Here is an 18,184-nt window from a genome sequence, read left to right as displayed (position 1 = left end):
ATATTGCTTCATCAATTCTTCACGAAGTGGTAAAATAAAATTTTTGTATTTGCAAGACCTACTAGTAAAGACAACGATTTTAGTTTAGCAACTTTGCATCAAGCAACAACAGGGCAACGTGTAAGAAGAGAACAGCAATACGAACACGGGAGAGCAGCAATAGTGCTTTCCCTTTCTTGCGCTGTTGTTGCATGATGCAAAGTTGCTAAACTAAAATCGTTGTCTTTACTAGTAGGTCTTGCAAATACAAAAATTTTATTTTACCACTTCGTGAAGAATTACCTAATTGTTGTATTCGAAACGTACGCATTTTTAATGTAATTTGCATTATGCGATTGTTATAGGGCGTGTCTATCTTACTATTGAGTGCGTTAGCCGTAAGAGATAAAAAAAAAATTTTTTTTATATTTTTCTGAAAGACATGAACATATCCCACAAAGTTGCATACCAAATATTGAAATAACTCAAACGAGTCTCAAGTGATGCATACACTCATAAAAATATTTTTCTACATTTTAGAAAATCGCCCTAAAAAATTTTTCGCCTTTGAACTGAGAAAAATTTTCTATTTTCACGACAAATTTGCCATAAATTTAAGGCAGGTGACCATAAAAAAATATTTTTAGGGTTAATTTTTCTATTTTTCTAATATTTAGGGCGGTTTTTTTCGATTTGCTTCGTTTTGACCTTTTCTAAATCCAACGGCGAATTGCCCTAATTTTTTTTCTAAAATTTTTCTAAATACAAGGGCGATTTGCCTTAAAAATCACTCCAAAAGTGTGAAATTCGGTAGCCCAGCGGTCTAATCACTTGCGCTTTCAACTTTGCTATATGAGGACTAAGGTTGTGGGTTCGAACCCTGTGTGATTCAACTTGATTTTTATGTTTTTTTTTTTTTGTAAACATTATAATACTGAGGACATTTTTTCGTCCGAATTTTAAATTAAAGTAGTCTTTAAACCTTAAAAACGTATGGGAGTTCTGAGTTAAAAGCATACTTTATACGGTTTAGTTGCCTTTAGTCATATTATAACGTAGACCTCAAGAAAATAAGATATGTGCAGAGTTTGTTCGTCGTCTTGCGCGATGGGTCTGTGGTGCAGCGTTAGGACGTTAGACTCTAAACCGAGAGGTCGTGGGTTCGATTGTCGCAATGACCAAAAAAAGTAAGTAGTTTTTTCTCCTCATATTTATTTCCCTAATTCGTTTACAAACATGATTTTTCAGTTCTAACGGCTGTTCTGTATAGATCGGGCCCCCCTCTTAGCGCAGCTCCCATATAAGCTACACACCAATACAACAATATGAAACAGTGTCCTCCGCCGGTTTTGTGTAATTAAAGCAGTCCCAGTTCCCAGAATATACACGATTAAAAAATACATGCTTCCCAAATTCAGTTAAGCATGCTCAAACTCGAATTTTTTTAATTTGTCTAATTTTTTAGGGCATTTGCCTTTAAAAACAGAAAATTCGCCCTTAATTTTAGAAAAATACACCTTAAAATTAGGGCAAATCACCCTAAAAAAAGGAAAATATTTCTTATTTCAAGAAAAATCACCCTAAATTAAACCAAATTTCCATCGGGATTTTTTAGAAAATTTTTCTAAATACACGGGCGAATCGCCAGCGGATACGATTTATGGGCGATTTTCTAAATCCACGGGCGAAAAGTCAGTTTTTTAGGGCGATTTAGGGTAAAAATTTCTATGAGTGCACTCATAAAAATATTTTTCTACATTTTAGAAAATCGCCCTAAAAAATTTTTCGCCTTTGAACTGAGAAAAATTTTCTATTTTCACGACAAATTTGCCATAAATTTAAGGCAGGTGACCATAAAAAAATATTTTTAGGGTTAATTTTTCTATTTTTCTAATATTTAGGGCGGTTTTTTTCGATTTGCTTCGTTTTGACCTTTTCTAAATCCAACGGCGAATTGCCCTAATTTTTTTTCTAAAATTTTTCTAAATACAAGGGCGATTTGCCTTAAAAATCACTCCAAAAGTGTGAAATTCGGTAGCCCAGCGGTCTAATCACTTGCGCTTTCAACTTTGCTATATGAGGACTAAGGTTGTGGGTTCGAACCCTGTGTGATTCAACTTGATTTTTATGTTTTTTTTTTTTTTGTAAACATTATAATACTGAGGACATTTTTTCGTCCGAATTTTAAATTAAAGTAGTCTTTAAACCTTAAAAACGTATGGGAGTTCTGAGTTAAAAGCATACTTTATACGGTTTAGTTGCCTTTAGTCATATTATAACGTAGACCTCAAGAAAATAAGATATGTGCAGAGTTTGTTCGTCGTCTTGCGCGATGGGTCTGTGGTGCAGCGTTAGGACGTTAGACTCTAAACCGAGAGGTCGTGGGTTCGATTGTCGCAATGACCAAAAAAAGTAAGTAGTTTTTTCTCCTCATATTTATTTCCCTAATTCGTTTACAAACATGATTTTTCAGTTCTAACGGCTGTTCTGTATAGATCGGGCCCCCCTCTTAGCGCAGCTCCCATATAAGCTACACACCAATACAACAATATGAAACAGTGTCCTCCGCCGGTTTTGTGTAATTAAAGCAGTCCCAGTTCCCAGAATATACACGATTAAAAAATACATGCTTCCCAAATTCAGTTAAGCATGCTCATGCGTTTGCCTTTAAAAACAGAAAATTCGCCCTTAATTTTAGAAAAATACACCTTAAAATTAGGGCAAATCACCCTAAAAAAAGGAAAATATTTCTTATTTCAAGAAAAATCACCCTAAATTAAACCAAATTTCCATCGGGATTTTTTAGAAAATTTTTCTAAATACACGGGCGAATCGCCAGCGGATACGATTTATGGGCGATTTTCTAAATCCACGGGCGAAAAGTCAGTTTTTTAGGGCGATTTAGGGTAAAAATTTCTATGAGTGTAACCGCATTTAAGAATTATTATTTTGTTTTAATTAATTTTTCACCTTGGCTAGAATCAGGGAACGTAACTGTTATAAGTTTTATTTTAAAAAAATAAAATAAAATAAAATAAAATTTTAGTTTTTAATACCGGGATAGAAGTTGAAATGCAAATTAAATGATAAAGGTTATTATAATTATTACATAGAGCGCGAAAGGGCTCGTGCAGACTAAAATTTGATGTACATCGTGGCAAATTAAGAGGATAATAATTACGTGTTAGTCTAAAGGGAACATTAAAAGTTAGGCAGCTTACAAGTTCTACAGAATTAATATCACCTCTTATAAGATTATTCATAAAAATAGTACCAAGCATTATTCTACGATTTGCAAGTCTTTGTAAATTAAGCAATAATAATCTACTCTGGTAGGAAGGTAGCCTTACGTTTTGACCCCAGTTCAAACTACGAAGAGCAAAAAGAAAATTTTTTTTTGTATTGACTCTGTACGGTCAATGTGCACTTGGTATTGTGGGCTCCAAACCGAAGAACAATATTGCAATATAGGACGGACAAGGGAGGTAAATAGTAATTTGGTTATACAAGGGTCGTCAAATTCTTTTGACCAATGCTTTATAAACCCAAAAACACTCATAGCTTTGTTGACAGTCAGCATTATGTAGCAGTCAAATTTTAGTTTCGGGTCCAGAAGAACGCCTAAATCATTTACTAAATATATACGGTCAAGTGGCAAGTTCTGAACAAAATAATTTATAAACGTAGGAGTACCCCTGTGAAAGGTCATTACGTTACATTTCAGGCAGTTCAAATTTAAGAGCAGGGAACGTAACTGTTATAAGTTTTATTTAAAAAATCACACTTTAACAGTTATTTTCTGATTTGTAAAGTAAAACTCAAAGAATAACTGTTATTTTTTGAGTTTTATAATAAAAGTTGACAAATAACAGTTATTCGTCGTGATCAAAATAAAACTCAAACTTGATTTATAGCGATTTTGTGGGTAAACAAAATTTTAAAAAAAATATAGGTATAAAATATGCGCGGTTGCCTTTTTAACAAATTTTTAGTAAGTTATAAAAAGCACGGGTATTATGTTTTTTTTAATTATTTCATTTTTTCAAAAATGTCAAGGGAATAACTGTTATTCATAAAAATCAAAAAATAACAGTTATTTTTTGAGTTTTATTATAAAAATCAAAAAATAAAAATCATTACGGATTTGTAAACTACAATGGCTAATAAAAATTGTGGTGTATTTAAAAAATTTTTAGGACCCTTCTAAGTGCGTGATTTTTTTGTATGAAAAATTTACAATAACAGTTATTTTCGTTCCCTGCCTAGAATTATATTAATAAAGACAGGAAGACAGGTGGGAGGGGATGATGTGAATCAAATTGTTTAAACATTTCCATTTGTTTCAACAATATGGGGAACGTATTGAATATTAAGTTTTTTTTTTAATTATCAATCCGATTTGAATTTTAAAACACAAAAAGTCTCTTAAATCTGTTGTGGAAATGTAAATGAAATATTCTTTTAGCAGAAGAATATCAGTATTATAATGAATTTGAATTTAAGCGAATCTTACTTCCTTAGTCAGCTGCAATGCACATACACACGTACACACTCATATATCTAATGGTTGTGTTTGTAAAAAAAATATATTTGTCGTGTGTGTGTACGCAGCGGAGGGAATTAATGTTTTTGTTGTTTCTTACAATTCCTCAGTTTATCAATAACTCAACACTTGAAAACTAGTAAATAGTTTCGAAACATTTCGTCTTAGCTGATTGGGTTCTTAGATTTTAAAAATAAAAATATTTTTTTAAATATTTGCATTCTGTTTTTATGAGTTAGTAGGATTACATATCTAGTAACTAAAATAAGGGTGGTTGCGACCACAATGCCCACTGTTTTTAAACCTTAGGTACATTTATCTAAAAAGTTGCAAAATTATTCGGCAACAAAAATAGCACTATCTTTGAATAAATCTTAAAAAACTTAAAAAATTGAGATTTTAAAATGTTGTTTGTTTGATTATTTAATTTTATATATAAATGTTGTTATGAAGCTTTGGCTGCAGCAACAAAAACAAAAACGAGACGGATTTGACATCCTCCTTTCCTTGGGGAAAATATTCTGTTTTTCAAAAAAGCTCAAGGGCTCTTTATACTCTTGCAGAGGGTATTATAATTTCAGTCAGATGTTTGCAACGCAGTGAAAGAGACTTTTTCGACCACATAAAGTATTTATATTCTTGATCAGCATCAATAGCCGAGTCCATCTAGCCATGTCCGTCTGTCCGTTTCTATGCGAACTAGTCTCTCAGTTTTAAAGCTATCGCGATGAAACTTTCCCAAAAGTCTTCTTTCTATTGCAGGTAGTACATATGTCGGAACGAACCGGATTGGACCACTATATCTTATGGCTCCCATAGGAATAATAAAAAAAATAATAGAAAAACCATTGTAACCATCATTTTCTCGTCCGTCATTTAAAAGTCCAAATAAAAGGCGCACTAATTTGAGACTAGGTGGCAGCCCCACAACAGAAGAGTTAACTAATTGTCAAAAATAAGTCGAAAAACTATCGAAAAATACCATAAAACAGTTATATTAACAACTGATGATATAAACAAAATTTCAAACTAACAAAAAAACAATGTCGGCAGAAAGAAAGTTTGCCCAGGTTTGGGCACTCTCTGTGAATCGTCACTGTGGAGGAAGTAAGAAAATCAATTTTAAAAATTCCAAGACAATTCACAAAAACCTGATAAGTGTCCTAAACAGTAAGGACATAAGGTGTCTTTGGATCAAAAATGCATTGAAGAAGAAAATATTTTTATTTAATTCTTAAACGCTGTTCACAAATGAAGATTTTTAAACTTTGCTGTCACTTTAAAATTTTGAATGCGCCCACCTTCTCTTGTGGTTGACTTAGATTGAATTTTCCAAAACGACCGTATAAAAGAGACATGTAACTATTTAATTCCGAAAAGATTACCAAAATTGGTTGACAACTCTTGAAGATATATCCCAAAAGCCGAAGAAAATTTGTGATTTTCTTAAATTAAAGATACCGCAAATACCAGAGCTGATGGACTATAGGCGTAGTGGCAACTTATGCTTAGAAAAGCCTCGACCCATGTCACATTTTGTCGGCCTGTGTTATCGCTCCGTTTTCCCGGCAGGCAAACTAAAGTACGGACGAGAAAACGGCCCTAAGTAGGCATACCTGCAATGGTATATAAACTTCGGCAAGCCGAATGGGACCCATTTTCATTCATGCGCCTGAGTTTTTAGCAGTTATGGGGCTATTGCTGTTTTCATACTTCGTGTTATCCTTTTGGGATCTTTTTTTATGTGACTACTAATTATTACTTTAAAGAATTCGGCGATTCAACGTAACTTAGCTTTTGCATTGCTTTCAGAAATGAACTTTTTAAGAGTCCTTCTTTTTCTCAATATAGTGAGTTTCATGGCACAATTGTAAAACTATATTATTAATTTTTTTAATCGAATCTTATTAAAGTATTTATTCTTAATAAAACAAAAAAAAATAAAACACCAAAAAGCTCAAGAAATTAAAGTTTTAACTCGAAAATCTTTAATAGTGCTTTTTTTGTTGCCGCTTTATCTTGTTGCTTTTTTTGATAAATGAACCCAAGTTATAAAAATCGTCCGTATTGTTCCCCTAACTATCCTTATTTTAGTTACTAGATATATAACCCTAAATACTCTTAAAAACAGAATGCAAATATTGCGAAAAAATAGCCATTTTATAGCACAAATAAGAATTGCCTACACAATGGTGCTATTATTGTTGCCGCAACTGTATGTGGCGACCGTGACATCACTATGGACACAGCATAATTTGGAAATATTGGGGACTTGTTAACGGAGGCTAATTCCAAAATATTGAAATGCAGGTATTTGCGGGTATGCCATAAGATTATAAACAGCTCATTTTTAAACCATTTTGATTACATTTATAACAATGAAATAGCAAAAAAAATTTTTAAAAATGTTTGCTCACTTTAGGATTTTTTATTGTTTTAATTATTTAAATTTTAAATTTACGAATTTATCTAATTATACCCGTTACTCATAGAGCAAAAGGGTATATTGTATTCGTGCAAAAGTATGTAACAGCTAAAAGGAAGCGTTTCCGACCCCATAAAGTATATATATTCTAGATCAGGGTCACTAGCCGAGTCGATATAGCCATGTCCGTCTGTCCGTCTGTCTGTCTGTCCGTATGAACGCTGAGATCTCGGAAACTACAAAAGCTAGAAGGTTAAGATTTTCCACGCATATTCTTGGGCCTCCTACGCAGCGCAAGTTTATTTCAGATTTTTTTTTTTAGATTTTTATGACAGTCCGTTCTGGGTGAATTTTGCTACTGACCGTTTTTTATATGGTCTTAACATTGCCCGCAGCGACGTTGTCCGCTACTATTATTTTTCAGCACAGCTGGCCTCGATTTTGTTCGGAACGTGCTCTTAATTAACCCCAAAAAAAACTTTAATAAAAAATAATGCACCCATGGAAGGCTATGGCCAACATGGTTAATACGAAAAATGGTCCTATCGCAAAATCGGGTAAATCTTTTGGGTGAAAACTATGGAAGAAATTCGATCTGCACTTTTCCTGAGCGTCTCCGTTGGATACAACGTTTTCAAATAATTTCTTTTGTGCCCATACTCTATAACTAAAAATAGCGCACTTAAAGCACCAACTCTTTTAGGTAAAATTTGTGGAAGATATTCGATCTAAGAGTCAACACTTTGCACTTTTCCAAAGCGTCTCTTGGATCCAACTTTTTCAAATAATTTCCTTTGTGCCCATTCTCTATAACTTTAAGAAGGGTAAGAATTTCTCAACTGCGCATATGAAATTTTAGATTTTCTTCAAACTCGGGTACCTCGTAGAGTTTGGTTTGGCTATCATCTGTGATTTTTTTGAAATTTTTTGGTGTACATTTAGGGGAGCTATGAATTTTTGAAGTTAAGAACCTAAAAATATGTTCTCAAACTTCAAATTAGTATATCTCGAGAACGGCTTAGAAGAACAACGTGCAACTTTACACGTTTTTAAGTGTGTACTGGGGCAGTTAGAAAATAATTTTCTTAAATTTTTTGTTGTCCAAAAAGTGTGAATTTTAATTATTTGAAATATTTATCGCGGTTTTGAAAGTCTTTTCTTATTGTTAAGAAGGTAGGCTTTGAACAAATTTTTTGTTTCAGATTGTAATTTTAATTTTAATAAAAATGACCATAAATGTTCAATTTAAGGCCATAAATATTAAGAAATCAATAGCGAGAAAAATAGTCCACTACCTAAATATAGCACATGCCCATTAACAATATTAAAAAACCTTTTTTTTTTAACAAAAAATAAAAAAATCCAAAAACAAATAATTTTGTATTACGATTAATTACGATCTTTGTACTTATCAAAAGTTTACCCATATATGGATATATTTTAAAAAAAATGAGTCTATAATCAAAAATAGTTTTGTTTTTCTATTTTCAAGAAAATGTTTCTTAATTTTAATGTTTTTGCCGTGAAGTAAAGAAAAATTGGTAATGTTCGAAAACGCAATATTTTTAGACGAAACTACGCCAAAAGTCCTTTCCAATGGTCGAGAGTAGTTTTTACTTGGCAACAAAAAAAGGCATTGTATCCATGTAAAGTTAACTTTAAATTGTTGGTAAACAAAAGGGTAGTCATGCCTAATTTAAGAAAAAGTTATTGGCCACTAAGTTAATTTATTTGATTTTTTTTATCAACTGGTTGAAATAAGCTGTGGCCTTTTTTTTTGGGCTCTATTTGTAATTAATTCATTAAAAATATTTGTATAATATTTAAGAAATCACAAAATTATTAAACACTAATGTGTATCATCATTGATGTATTCTGCGATTAAATTATTTTGATAACATTTTTTATGGCTGTTAAAGGTTTTGGTGTAGACTGGTTGATATAAGCTGTGAACCAAAGGTACACTCATAAAAATAATTTTCTAAATCTTAGAAAATCGCCCTAAAAAAAAGTTCACTTTCTATTTTCACGACTAATTTGACATAAATTTAAAACAGGTGACCAAAAAAAATTTTTTATGGTTAATTTTTCTATTTTTCTAATATTTAGGGAAATTTTTATTTCAATTTGCTTTGTTTTGACCTTTTGTAAATCCAACGGCGATTTGCCCAAATTTTTTTTTTTAATTTTTCTAAATACAAGGGCGATTTGCCTTAAAAATTACTCTAAAAGTGTGAAATTCGGTAGCCCTGCGGTCTAATCACTTGCGCTTTCAACTTTGCTATATGAGGTCTCTGGTGCAGCGGCAGGACGTTAGACTCTAAGCCGAGAGGTCGTGGGTTCGATTCTCGCAGTGACCAAAAGTAAGTTGTTTTTTCTCCTCATATTTATTTCCCTAAGGGCCGGTTTCTAGAGTCCCTGTCAAAGTCTCTGAAAGCTATCTGTTCGAAAAATTTAAGGGGGAAGATACAAATAGAACTGTAATTTGTTCCAGTTTTTCGTGATTTTTTTTAACCAATAAGGAATTGTGCTGGGATTTCGTAACTTGGCATGTTGATTACATTGTTCTTATATAATTTTACCCAATTTTTATACCCGTTACTCGTAGAGTAAAAGGGTATACTAGATTCGTGCAAAAGTATGTAACAGCTAGAAGGAAGCATTTCCGACCCTATCTCTAAAGATTATAAAATGAAAGACCGATTTTTAGGGGGATACGACCACAGCCTAAACCATAAGAGCTTGAGCAGGCAAATTTTTTCACAGTATTCCATTGGGGGCGTAGGCGCCCACTAAGGTCCGACATGTCCCCCCAGTGGCCCCAAACAGCTCCAATATCCATATTTAGAGCAAAAAATCATTAGATTTACTTAAGCTTAGCTTCTAAAGTGGTTGGAATTTCGAAATTTTGATTTTGCAGAATTTTAGGTCTTGAAAGGGCCTAATTAGAAATCTAAAAGAAATTTCGATATCCCCCATAATTTGGGGGCTACATTTAAAATTAACTTTTCGATTTAAAAAATCTAAACCGCTGCTCCGATCGAGATGATTTTTTGGTAAATGGTTATGGTTATGGTTTGGTAAATCTATGGCCCAAATGCTTAAGTTTAATTTTTTAAGTTTTTAACATTTTTTTAAAGTATTTTTACCGAATTTATTTAGATTTCCTAAGTTATTGCGTTGCATTTCGTGGGAGCCCGCCGAGAGAGCGAAACCCAGAGAGCAGATGGCAAGAGAGCGACGGCCGAGAGAGCAGCAGCAAAGAAAACTGTCGATGGGGTGGGGTAGTGCTGCGGGGAAGGGGGAGGGGAAAAGGGCAATTTAAGTTAAAATTAGTTTTGAATTTTAAAAACTTTAACTGCTGTTCCGATCAATATGATTTTCGATCAATAGTCAGTCCTGTGGCTCAAATGCTTAGGTTTTATTTAAAAAAAAATATTTTTCATTTTGTAGCAGAAGTAAGAGCCTTATTTAATTTCCACCATGGAAGAAGATAAAAAATTACTGCAAATTCTGTAAACAAAGCCAAAATGTTTCCAAGTTAAATATCTTAAGATTCGAACTTTAGCCCAAATACGTATGTATATTTGGATATGTTTTGATTTGTACAATACATGTACAATACAATACATACACACAATGTGTGTTTATGTTTCTACTTGAAAGTCGATAATGTGCTCAAATACAAATAAAATTATTCATTTCCTTTCAGCTAATGCAAAATTTGACGAGTTTAATTTTAATAATTATCAATCAAATGTGGAATCGGAAAATAAAAAGTTACTTTACTACTTTTGTGTATACCTACAAATGTTTTCGTTTCATTCAAAACCACAAATTACAATTTACAAACAAGTTGTGCGCAAATTAAAATTGCATTGATAACATTGCAACTGATAAAAAAATTTACAAATTCACCATTTTTACTTGCTTCACATTCATTTATTATATTTGTTTAAGCAATCTGAATTTAATATATGTTTTTAAGGAATCTAAAAAGATGATATATATTTTCATCGACGATTTAACAAATTAATATCGCAAGTATTAGAAGAGGCGTATGCAAAAAATACACTTGCTCTCCTTTGCCACAATTCGATTTTTGGGAGTGAGAAGTAGGCAATTAGAAGAGGCCTATTTTTATTATTATACATATTAAACTTCCTTTAATTTAATTTAATTTAATTTATTTGTTTATTGTATCCTAGCGTTACAAGTTTTTGAAACTTATGAATTAGTACGCTAGTCACTCCGTGTTGATAATTATAGTAAATTTATAGCTGACAATATTAAGTAAGTAAGTAAGTAAGTTAATTGTTTGGGATGACTGCACCATGTCACATAAAGGTGGGCTTGAAGCCATAAATAGAACCCTTCAAGATATTAATGAGAATACTGTGTTGATGGGTGGTATTACAGTCCTGCTAGCTGGAGACTTTCGCCAAACCCTTTCTGTTGTGCCACGAGGTGCAAGAGCTGGCCACAGATAAAAAAAACTAGCGCCCACGAAACAGCAGATGGAAAAATAGTTATAACGCTTAGGAAATGTAGTCAAAAACGTTCAAGACCTTACATCCAAAATATTTCCTGACATTTCTAACATATCAAGTAACAGCTTAGATTGGCTATCTGAGCGCGCCATTTTGTCAACGAAAAATGAAAGAGCAACCACTATTAATAATATATTGCTAAACTCATTTGATGGTTTAGAAGTCTCCTATAAATCGGTCGACTCTGTTCCTGATGCTGACAATGCTGTTCATTACCCTTTTGAATTTTTAAATTCTTTGAATCCTCCAGGAATTTTTCAGTATAATCTGTCTCTTAGGATTGGAGCACACGTAATGTTATTGCAATATTTAAGTCCCCCAAAGTTATGCAATGGGACACGATTGCAGATAAAAGGTCTTCATAAGAATGTAATTGAAGCAACAGTATTTACGGGATGCGCGAAGGGGGAAACAGTGTTTCTACCCAGGATCCCATTAATACCATCCAGTCTGCCGTTTTAGTTTAAAAGGTTACAATTCCCTCTAAAAGTTTGGTTTGCAATAACTATAAGTAAATCGCAGGGGCAGACTTTAAAGCTGGCTGGACTAGATCTTAGAGAAGACAATTTTATGTCGCATGCTCTAGAGTTAGCTCCGCCAGTAGCCTTATTATTCTGGCTCCTAAAGGATCTTCTAAAAATGTTCTTTACACAGAGGTTTTAAAGTAATCTATTAATTAACATTATTAAACCAGAAAGTTTCAGTGGAATTGGTCTAATTGGACCTCAGGGGTGGTGTGGAAATGGAAAGTCTTGACAACCGTAATCAAAACTAATTTTAAGCGAACGAAGTCGCGCCGGGTACAGCTAGTAAAGTATATATATTCTTGATCAGGATCACTAGCCGAGTCGATATAGCCATGTCCGTCTCTCCGTCTGTCCGTCTGTCTGTCTGTATGAACGCTGAGACCTCGGAAACTATAAAAGCTAGAAGATTGACATTTTGCATGCAGATTCTAGGAGTTCCTACGCAGCGCAAGTTTGTTTTAAAAGGGTGCCACGCCCCCTCTAACGCCCACAATCGCTTATATACGGTTTTAAAAATTTCAATATTTCGGAAAGGTAAAAATGCATTTTTAGAAGAAATTTTTTAAATCGGACCATTCGTTAAAAAGTTACGGCGGATCAAAGTTTTTATCTCCATCTCCTTCGCACTTCCTTTAGCTGAGTAGCGGGTATCTGATAGTCGGGGCACCCGATTGATTGATAAACACAATAAAACTGCATTTTTACTTTTCCGAAATATTGAAATTTTTGAAATCGTATATAAGCGATTGTGGGCGTTAGAGGGGGCGTGGCACCCTTTTGAAACAAACTTGTCGGACAGACGGACATGGCTATATCGACTCGGCTAGTGACCCTGATCAAGAATATATATACTTTACTAGCTGTACCCGGCGCGACTTCGTTCGCTTAAAATTAGTTTTGAGTACGGTTGTCAAGACTTTCCATTTCCACGCCACCCCTGAGGTCCAATTAGACCTATTCCACTGAAACTTTCTGGTTTAATTATGTTAATTAATAGATTACTTTAAAACCTCTGTGTAAACAACATTTTTAGAAGATCCTCCACACTCATAAAAATTAATTTCTAAATTTTGGAAATCTCGCCATTGAATCGGCGGTGAAAATAGAAAAAAAATTTCTTGTTATTAGAAAATTGTCCTTTGAATACAGAAAACCTTTCTTGATGGAAAAAATTCAAGAAAAAATTTTTCTTAAAAATAGAAAAATGAAAATCTCATATGTTTGTTTTGCCGTCGCAGCCAAAACATTTTTTTACGTCTTTAAGGACAAAATCACCTTTGAATATATGAATGAAATGACCCTAGAATATAGGAAAGTAGCCATTGACTTCCTTCGGCTGCCGAATGTTAACGACAAGAAAAACGAAGTGGGACGAAGGGCCTACTCGGCCCGACTAATACCCGGCTACCGACTTCTCTGATCCCCCGAGCGTCAGTTGTGAAAAAAATTCGTGAGTGATGGACGTGATTTTCAAGCGGATAAGAGGTGAAGCCTTTTTCCGAATATTCAAAGGTATGTAAATATGTATATAATTTTTTGTATAGCGGGCGTACAATTGTATGTATGTAATTAAAGGATACATTTCAAATCTCTTTACCAAGCGTATACCAATTTAGGTGAATTGTTTTTTAGCTAAGAGCTACGTACATACATACATTTGTACATAAATTTGTGGGTGTACAGTTCTATAATAACTTTATCTTATTACTCGCATTTTATTTATTTTTCAGAGTGAAAATACCTGCAGTTGCAACAGCCAAATAATTTGTTTGTCGAAGCTGTAATTTTGTTTTAAAACCTTCTAAGGTAAGAAAAATATGTTGTATTTGTTTGACATACTTATGTATGCATGTAAATATCTATGCATGTACGCGGCTCACCCGATCTGAAACCCGATTTTCAACCCTTTCATATTCTGCTCCTCTCTCTCGCTCGCTTGACCTACGCGTCGCGACGTTTCTCTCTTCACCTTCTAAAAACTGACATGATCTGCCCTGCTTACATTCGGTCTCCCTTCGCGCAAAGGACTGTATGTAAATATATATGTATGTATGTACGTGTCTCTCCCGTGCCTCTCTCTCTCTGAAATTCGATTTTCAACCCTTCACTTTCTACCTGTCTTGCTCCTCTCTCTCGGTCGTCTGACCAACGTGTTTGTACTTTGGCTATTATTAACATTACATTATTTCAAAAAAGTTGTTTATCTAAAAACAAATCATTGATATCCCAATAACTCTTTTTTTCTAGATGAGGAAAGGCGAAGAAAATGGATCACCTTAGGTCATATGGAGTTCAACAGACCTTGGGTAATAACAATGTTTTCTTGAGTCAAAAATGTGTTATTTAAAAATGTTTAAATGTTAAGTGTTAAATGTTTTAAATGTAAATAAATATAATATGCAAGAGAAAAAACCAAGTTACATTTTATTTTTAGGGTTTCAGTGTTAATATAAAACTTCCTTTCAAGAAATATTATTTCTTAAATCAAGAAATAAAATTTCTTGAAAGGAAATTTAAACAAGAAAGAATTTTTCTTGTTTAAAAAAAGCCTTTCTAAAAAACCCTTTCTTGTTTTAAGAAATTTAATTTCTTGAAACAAGAAACAAACCACCTTTGAAACAAGAATCGCCTTGTTGTCGATGTTTTGTTTTAAGAAATATTTTTTCTTGTTTTTATGATGGCTTCCTAAAAAACCCTTTCATGTTTTAAGAAATTTAATTTCTTAAAACAAGAAATATTTTTTCTTGTTTTAATGGTGCCTTTCAAAAAAACCATTTCTTGAAACAAAGGTGAGGTCGCCTTTGGCAAAAATTCAAGAAAGAATTTTCTAGATTTTAAGGAAATTTTTCGATTTTTTTTTATGAGTGTATGCGAACTAGTCTCTCAGTTTTCAAGCTATCGCGATAAAACTTTCCCAAAAGTCTTCTTTTTATTTCAGGTAGTAAATATGTCCTAAAGAGCTGGATCGGACCATTATATCTTAAGGCTTCCATAGGAATAATCAAAAAAATAATAGAAAGAACATTGTAACTTTGTAGGAAGTAGTCGTTTTGATTTTTGACAATTTAAAAATAACATTTTAAATAGGCATACCTGAAAGGGTATATAAACTTCGGCTGGCCGAAGTTAAGTTTCTTTCTTGTTTTGTGTTGTGCTCAACCAATTTAGCTAAAATGTGTTTTAATTTACAATTTACTATGATATTACAAGATTTTGTTCTTTATGGCTCATTCAACGTGAAACGTGACGTGCCAGTTAAGGTCAAATCTCAGAAATGATCGAAACTTTTCTTTTCAATAGAGGATTGAAATTTAAGGATGGGTTTTTGATGTTTTTTTTATCTCTTACCGTTTATTTTTCAAACATTTTTTTGTAAACTAGCTCAGATTTTTCTGTTATGCATCACTTGAGACTCGTTTGAGTTATTATACCCGTTACTCGTAGAGTAAAAGGGTATATTGTATTCGTGCAAAAGTATGTAGGGAGAAGGAAGCGTTTCCGACCCCATAAAGTATATATATTCTTGATCAGGGTCACTAGCCGAGTCGATATATCCATGTCCGTCTGTCTGTATGAACGCTGAGATCTCGGAAACTACAAAAGCTAGAAGGTTGAGATTTCCCACACATATTCTTGGGCTTCCTACGCAGCACGAATACAATATACCCTTTTACTCTACGAGTAACGGGTATAATAAATTGATTTTATTTGTAAGACCTACTAGTAAAGACAACGATTTTAGTTTAGCAACTTTTCATCAAGCAACAACAGTGCAACGTGTAAGAAAGGTAAAGCAATATTCGTACTCGCACATTCGGTATTCCGGCGTACAGAATTTTTAAAATTTAAAATTCATTTAAAAATACTTTATTTAAAAATTAATTTAATTAATTTTTTAAATTATTTTTTTGAATGATATTAAGATGTCCCACAAAGTTGCATACCAGATATTAAAACACCTGAAACGAGTCTCAAGTGCTGCATAAATTAAAAACAGACATTAATTCTAAAAAAATGTTGAGTGCGTTAGCGAACTCGAGGTCATTTTTAGAAGTTGAGTTTAGAATTCAACAGTCTAGCATTTCAACACACTGCGCTCGGTGGGGAGTGAACCTCGGACTTTCTGGGATTTGCAAATTTCGGTAGGTCGTCAACGCTACCTCATCAGCCAGAGAAGAGGATGAGAGCTGAGCGTCGAAACTTCTAAAGTGTGTGAAAGCTATGTATATTGGTTGTAAATTAGGAAAAAATCTGTTTCCTGATTTCAGACGTGAATAACAACAACTAATTACCTAATTGTTGTATTCGAAACGTACGCATTTTTAATGTAATTTGCATTATGCGATTGTTATAGGGCGTGTCTATCTTACTATTGAGTGCGTTAGCCGTAAGAGATAAAAAAAAAATTTTTTTTATATTTTTCTGAAAGATATTAATATATCCCACAAAGTTGCATACCAAATATTAAAATAACTCAAACGAGTCTCAAGTACACAGTGGTCGGGCTTGTATGGAGCCGCGGCCATAAATACTTCTAGATGTGCTATCGCTATGAAATTTTTACCAAAAATCTAAATAAATATTATAAATATATGTTACAAAAATTGTCCAGATCGTACCACTATATCCTATAGCTTCCATAGGAACGATTTTCTGAGTGGTTGCGTTTACATGAGAAGGCAATTAAAAATTCAATTTATGTAATACTAGCAGGGTCTGTAGCCCGCAGCTTCGCCTGCGGAGATTAAAATTGAAAATTAAGCATTGCTTTATCTTTGGTACTTATTTTAAATTTAAAAAATTCCTAATTTTTATTCTATAAACCGAGAAAAGATTTTATCAGAACTTTTTCCCTTGATATCCGTAAAAACAAAAATATTTTGTCCTTTGAAAACTACTTAAAAAAACATGTGTCTTTTTTAAATCTTTTTAAAATTATTATGGATTGTTTGCATAAGTTAACAGACATTATTTGAAAAAAAATTTCTTTAGGAAAAAAATAGATAGGATACGAATTTGATTAAATTTACATGTTAAAAATATTAAACTCTTTTTCAATTTCGGAGAGTTTTGACTATTGCTGTCCCGCTCTTACCCAGATAAATTTATGCATTTTTTTGTATGAATTAAGAGTGCAAAAATATGAATTTCAAAGCAGTACTTTATCGAAAACAAAGCAAAAAACTGCCAAAATATGGATTATCACGCCGCGTTAAGTAGGGGAGTGTAGGGTAATTTGACGAGTAGGGTAATGTGACGAACTCGTCGAATCTCATATATGACGTCACGACAAAAATTCCAAATAAATGTAGTCGTCTCCCCTTATCGTGTCGACAATGTATTTACAGTAATATTAATAAGAAGTCCCGTAATTTGTTCGTGAGGTAATTTTCGCTAAAAATGTGGTGCGCAAACTAGAAAACCTATTCAATTTACTTGTGTTTCAGCAGTGCCAGAGCAAAGATGAGTGGAAAATAAAATCAGGCAAATATATGCACGTATACATGAGATCTTTATCAACAGTTTTTGGTACCTCGCGTTTTTTTCTTTTGCGCCGTTTGAGAGTGACACCGTTTTTGCTCCAAGTCTACCATGTAGGGTATCGTGACGAACTTTTTGTAGGGTATTGTGACGAACTTTTTTTATTCAAGAATTTTAATTGTTATCGTTGATTATTTGTAAAAAAAATATAATAGTACCAGATAACATTTACTGCTGCAGTTTTATTGTTGTTTTTAATAGTGACGTCAGTTTAATTTAATTGAACAAAAAAAAAATTTTTTAATTTAAAAAAAATGCACTTTGACCATTTTTCTTTGTAAGTTTTGGTATTATCTTATTACTTCTTTCTTTTCCGTATCGAAAATAACTTTTCCGTAAATTATATATAAAAAAATTTTTTTTTTTGTTTGTGAAAAGGATGATTTACACCAAACGCTGTGGGATTTAGCTACGTTGAAATTTCGAATACAAATTTTTCAGAAATATGCTCAGTAAATGTAAGTAACTTTCTGCTTTTACACTTTTAAAAAATATTGATTTTTGGAGAAGTTACATAAAAGAACAAATCGTTCGTCACATTACCCTACAACTTTTGAAAGTGCAAAAAAAGAAGGGTTCACGCCAAACGCTGTGGGATTTGGCTGCATTGGAATTTCGA

General features: G+C 33.0%; 1 protein-coding gene and 1 long non-coding RNA gene across 2 annotated transcripts in view; both read left to right on the top strand.

Annotated features, from left to right (window-relative positions):
- Positions 1–18,184, top strand: part of Cht10 (Chitinase 10) — an 80,379-nt gene that overhangs the window by 1,590 nt on the left and 60,605 nt on the right. The gene's annotated exons all lie outside the window — the stretch shown is intronic.
- LOC138911937 (uncharacterized) lies at positions 13,276–14,436 on the top strand. Its single transcript, XR_011417567.1, has 3 exons — positions 13,276–13,536; positions 13,755–13,830; positions 14,272–14,436. It is a non-coding gene; the product is annotated as an uncharacterized lncRNA (long non-coding RNA).

Source organism: Drosophila takahashii, chromosome 2L, assembly GCF_030179915.1.
Source record: "Drosophila takahashii strain IR98-3 E-12201 chromosome 2L, DtakHiC1v2, whole genome shotgun sequence".
NCBI lineage: Eukaryota > Metazoa > Arthropoda > Insecta > Diptera > Drosophilidae > Drosophila > Drosophila takahashii.
This window is presented reverse-complemented; position numbering and strand designations above follow the sequence as displayed.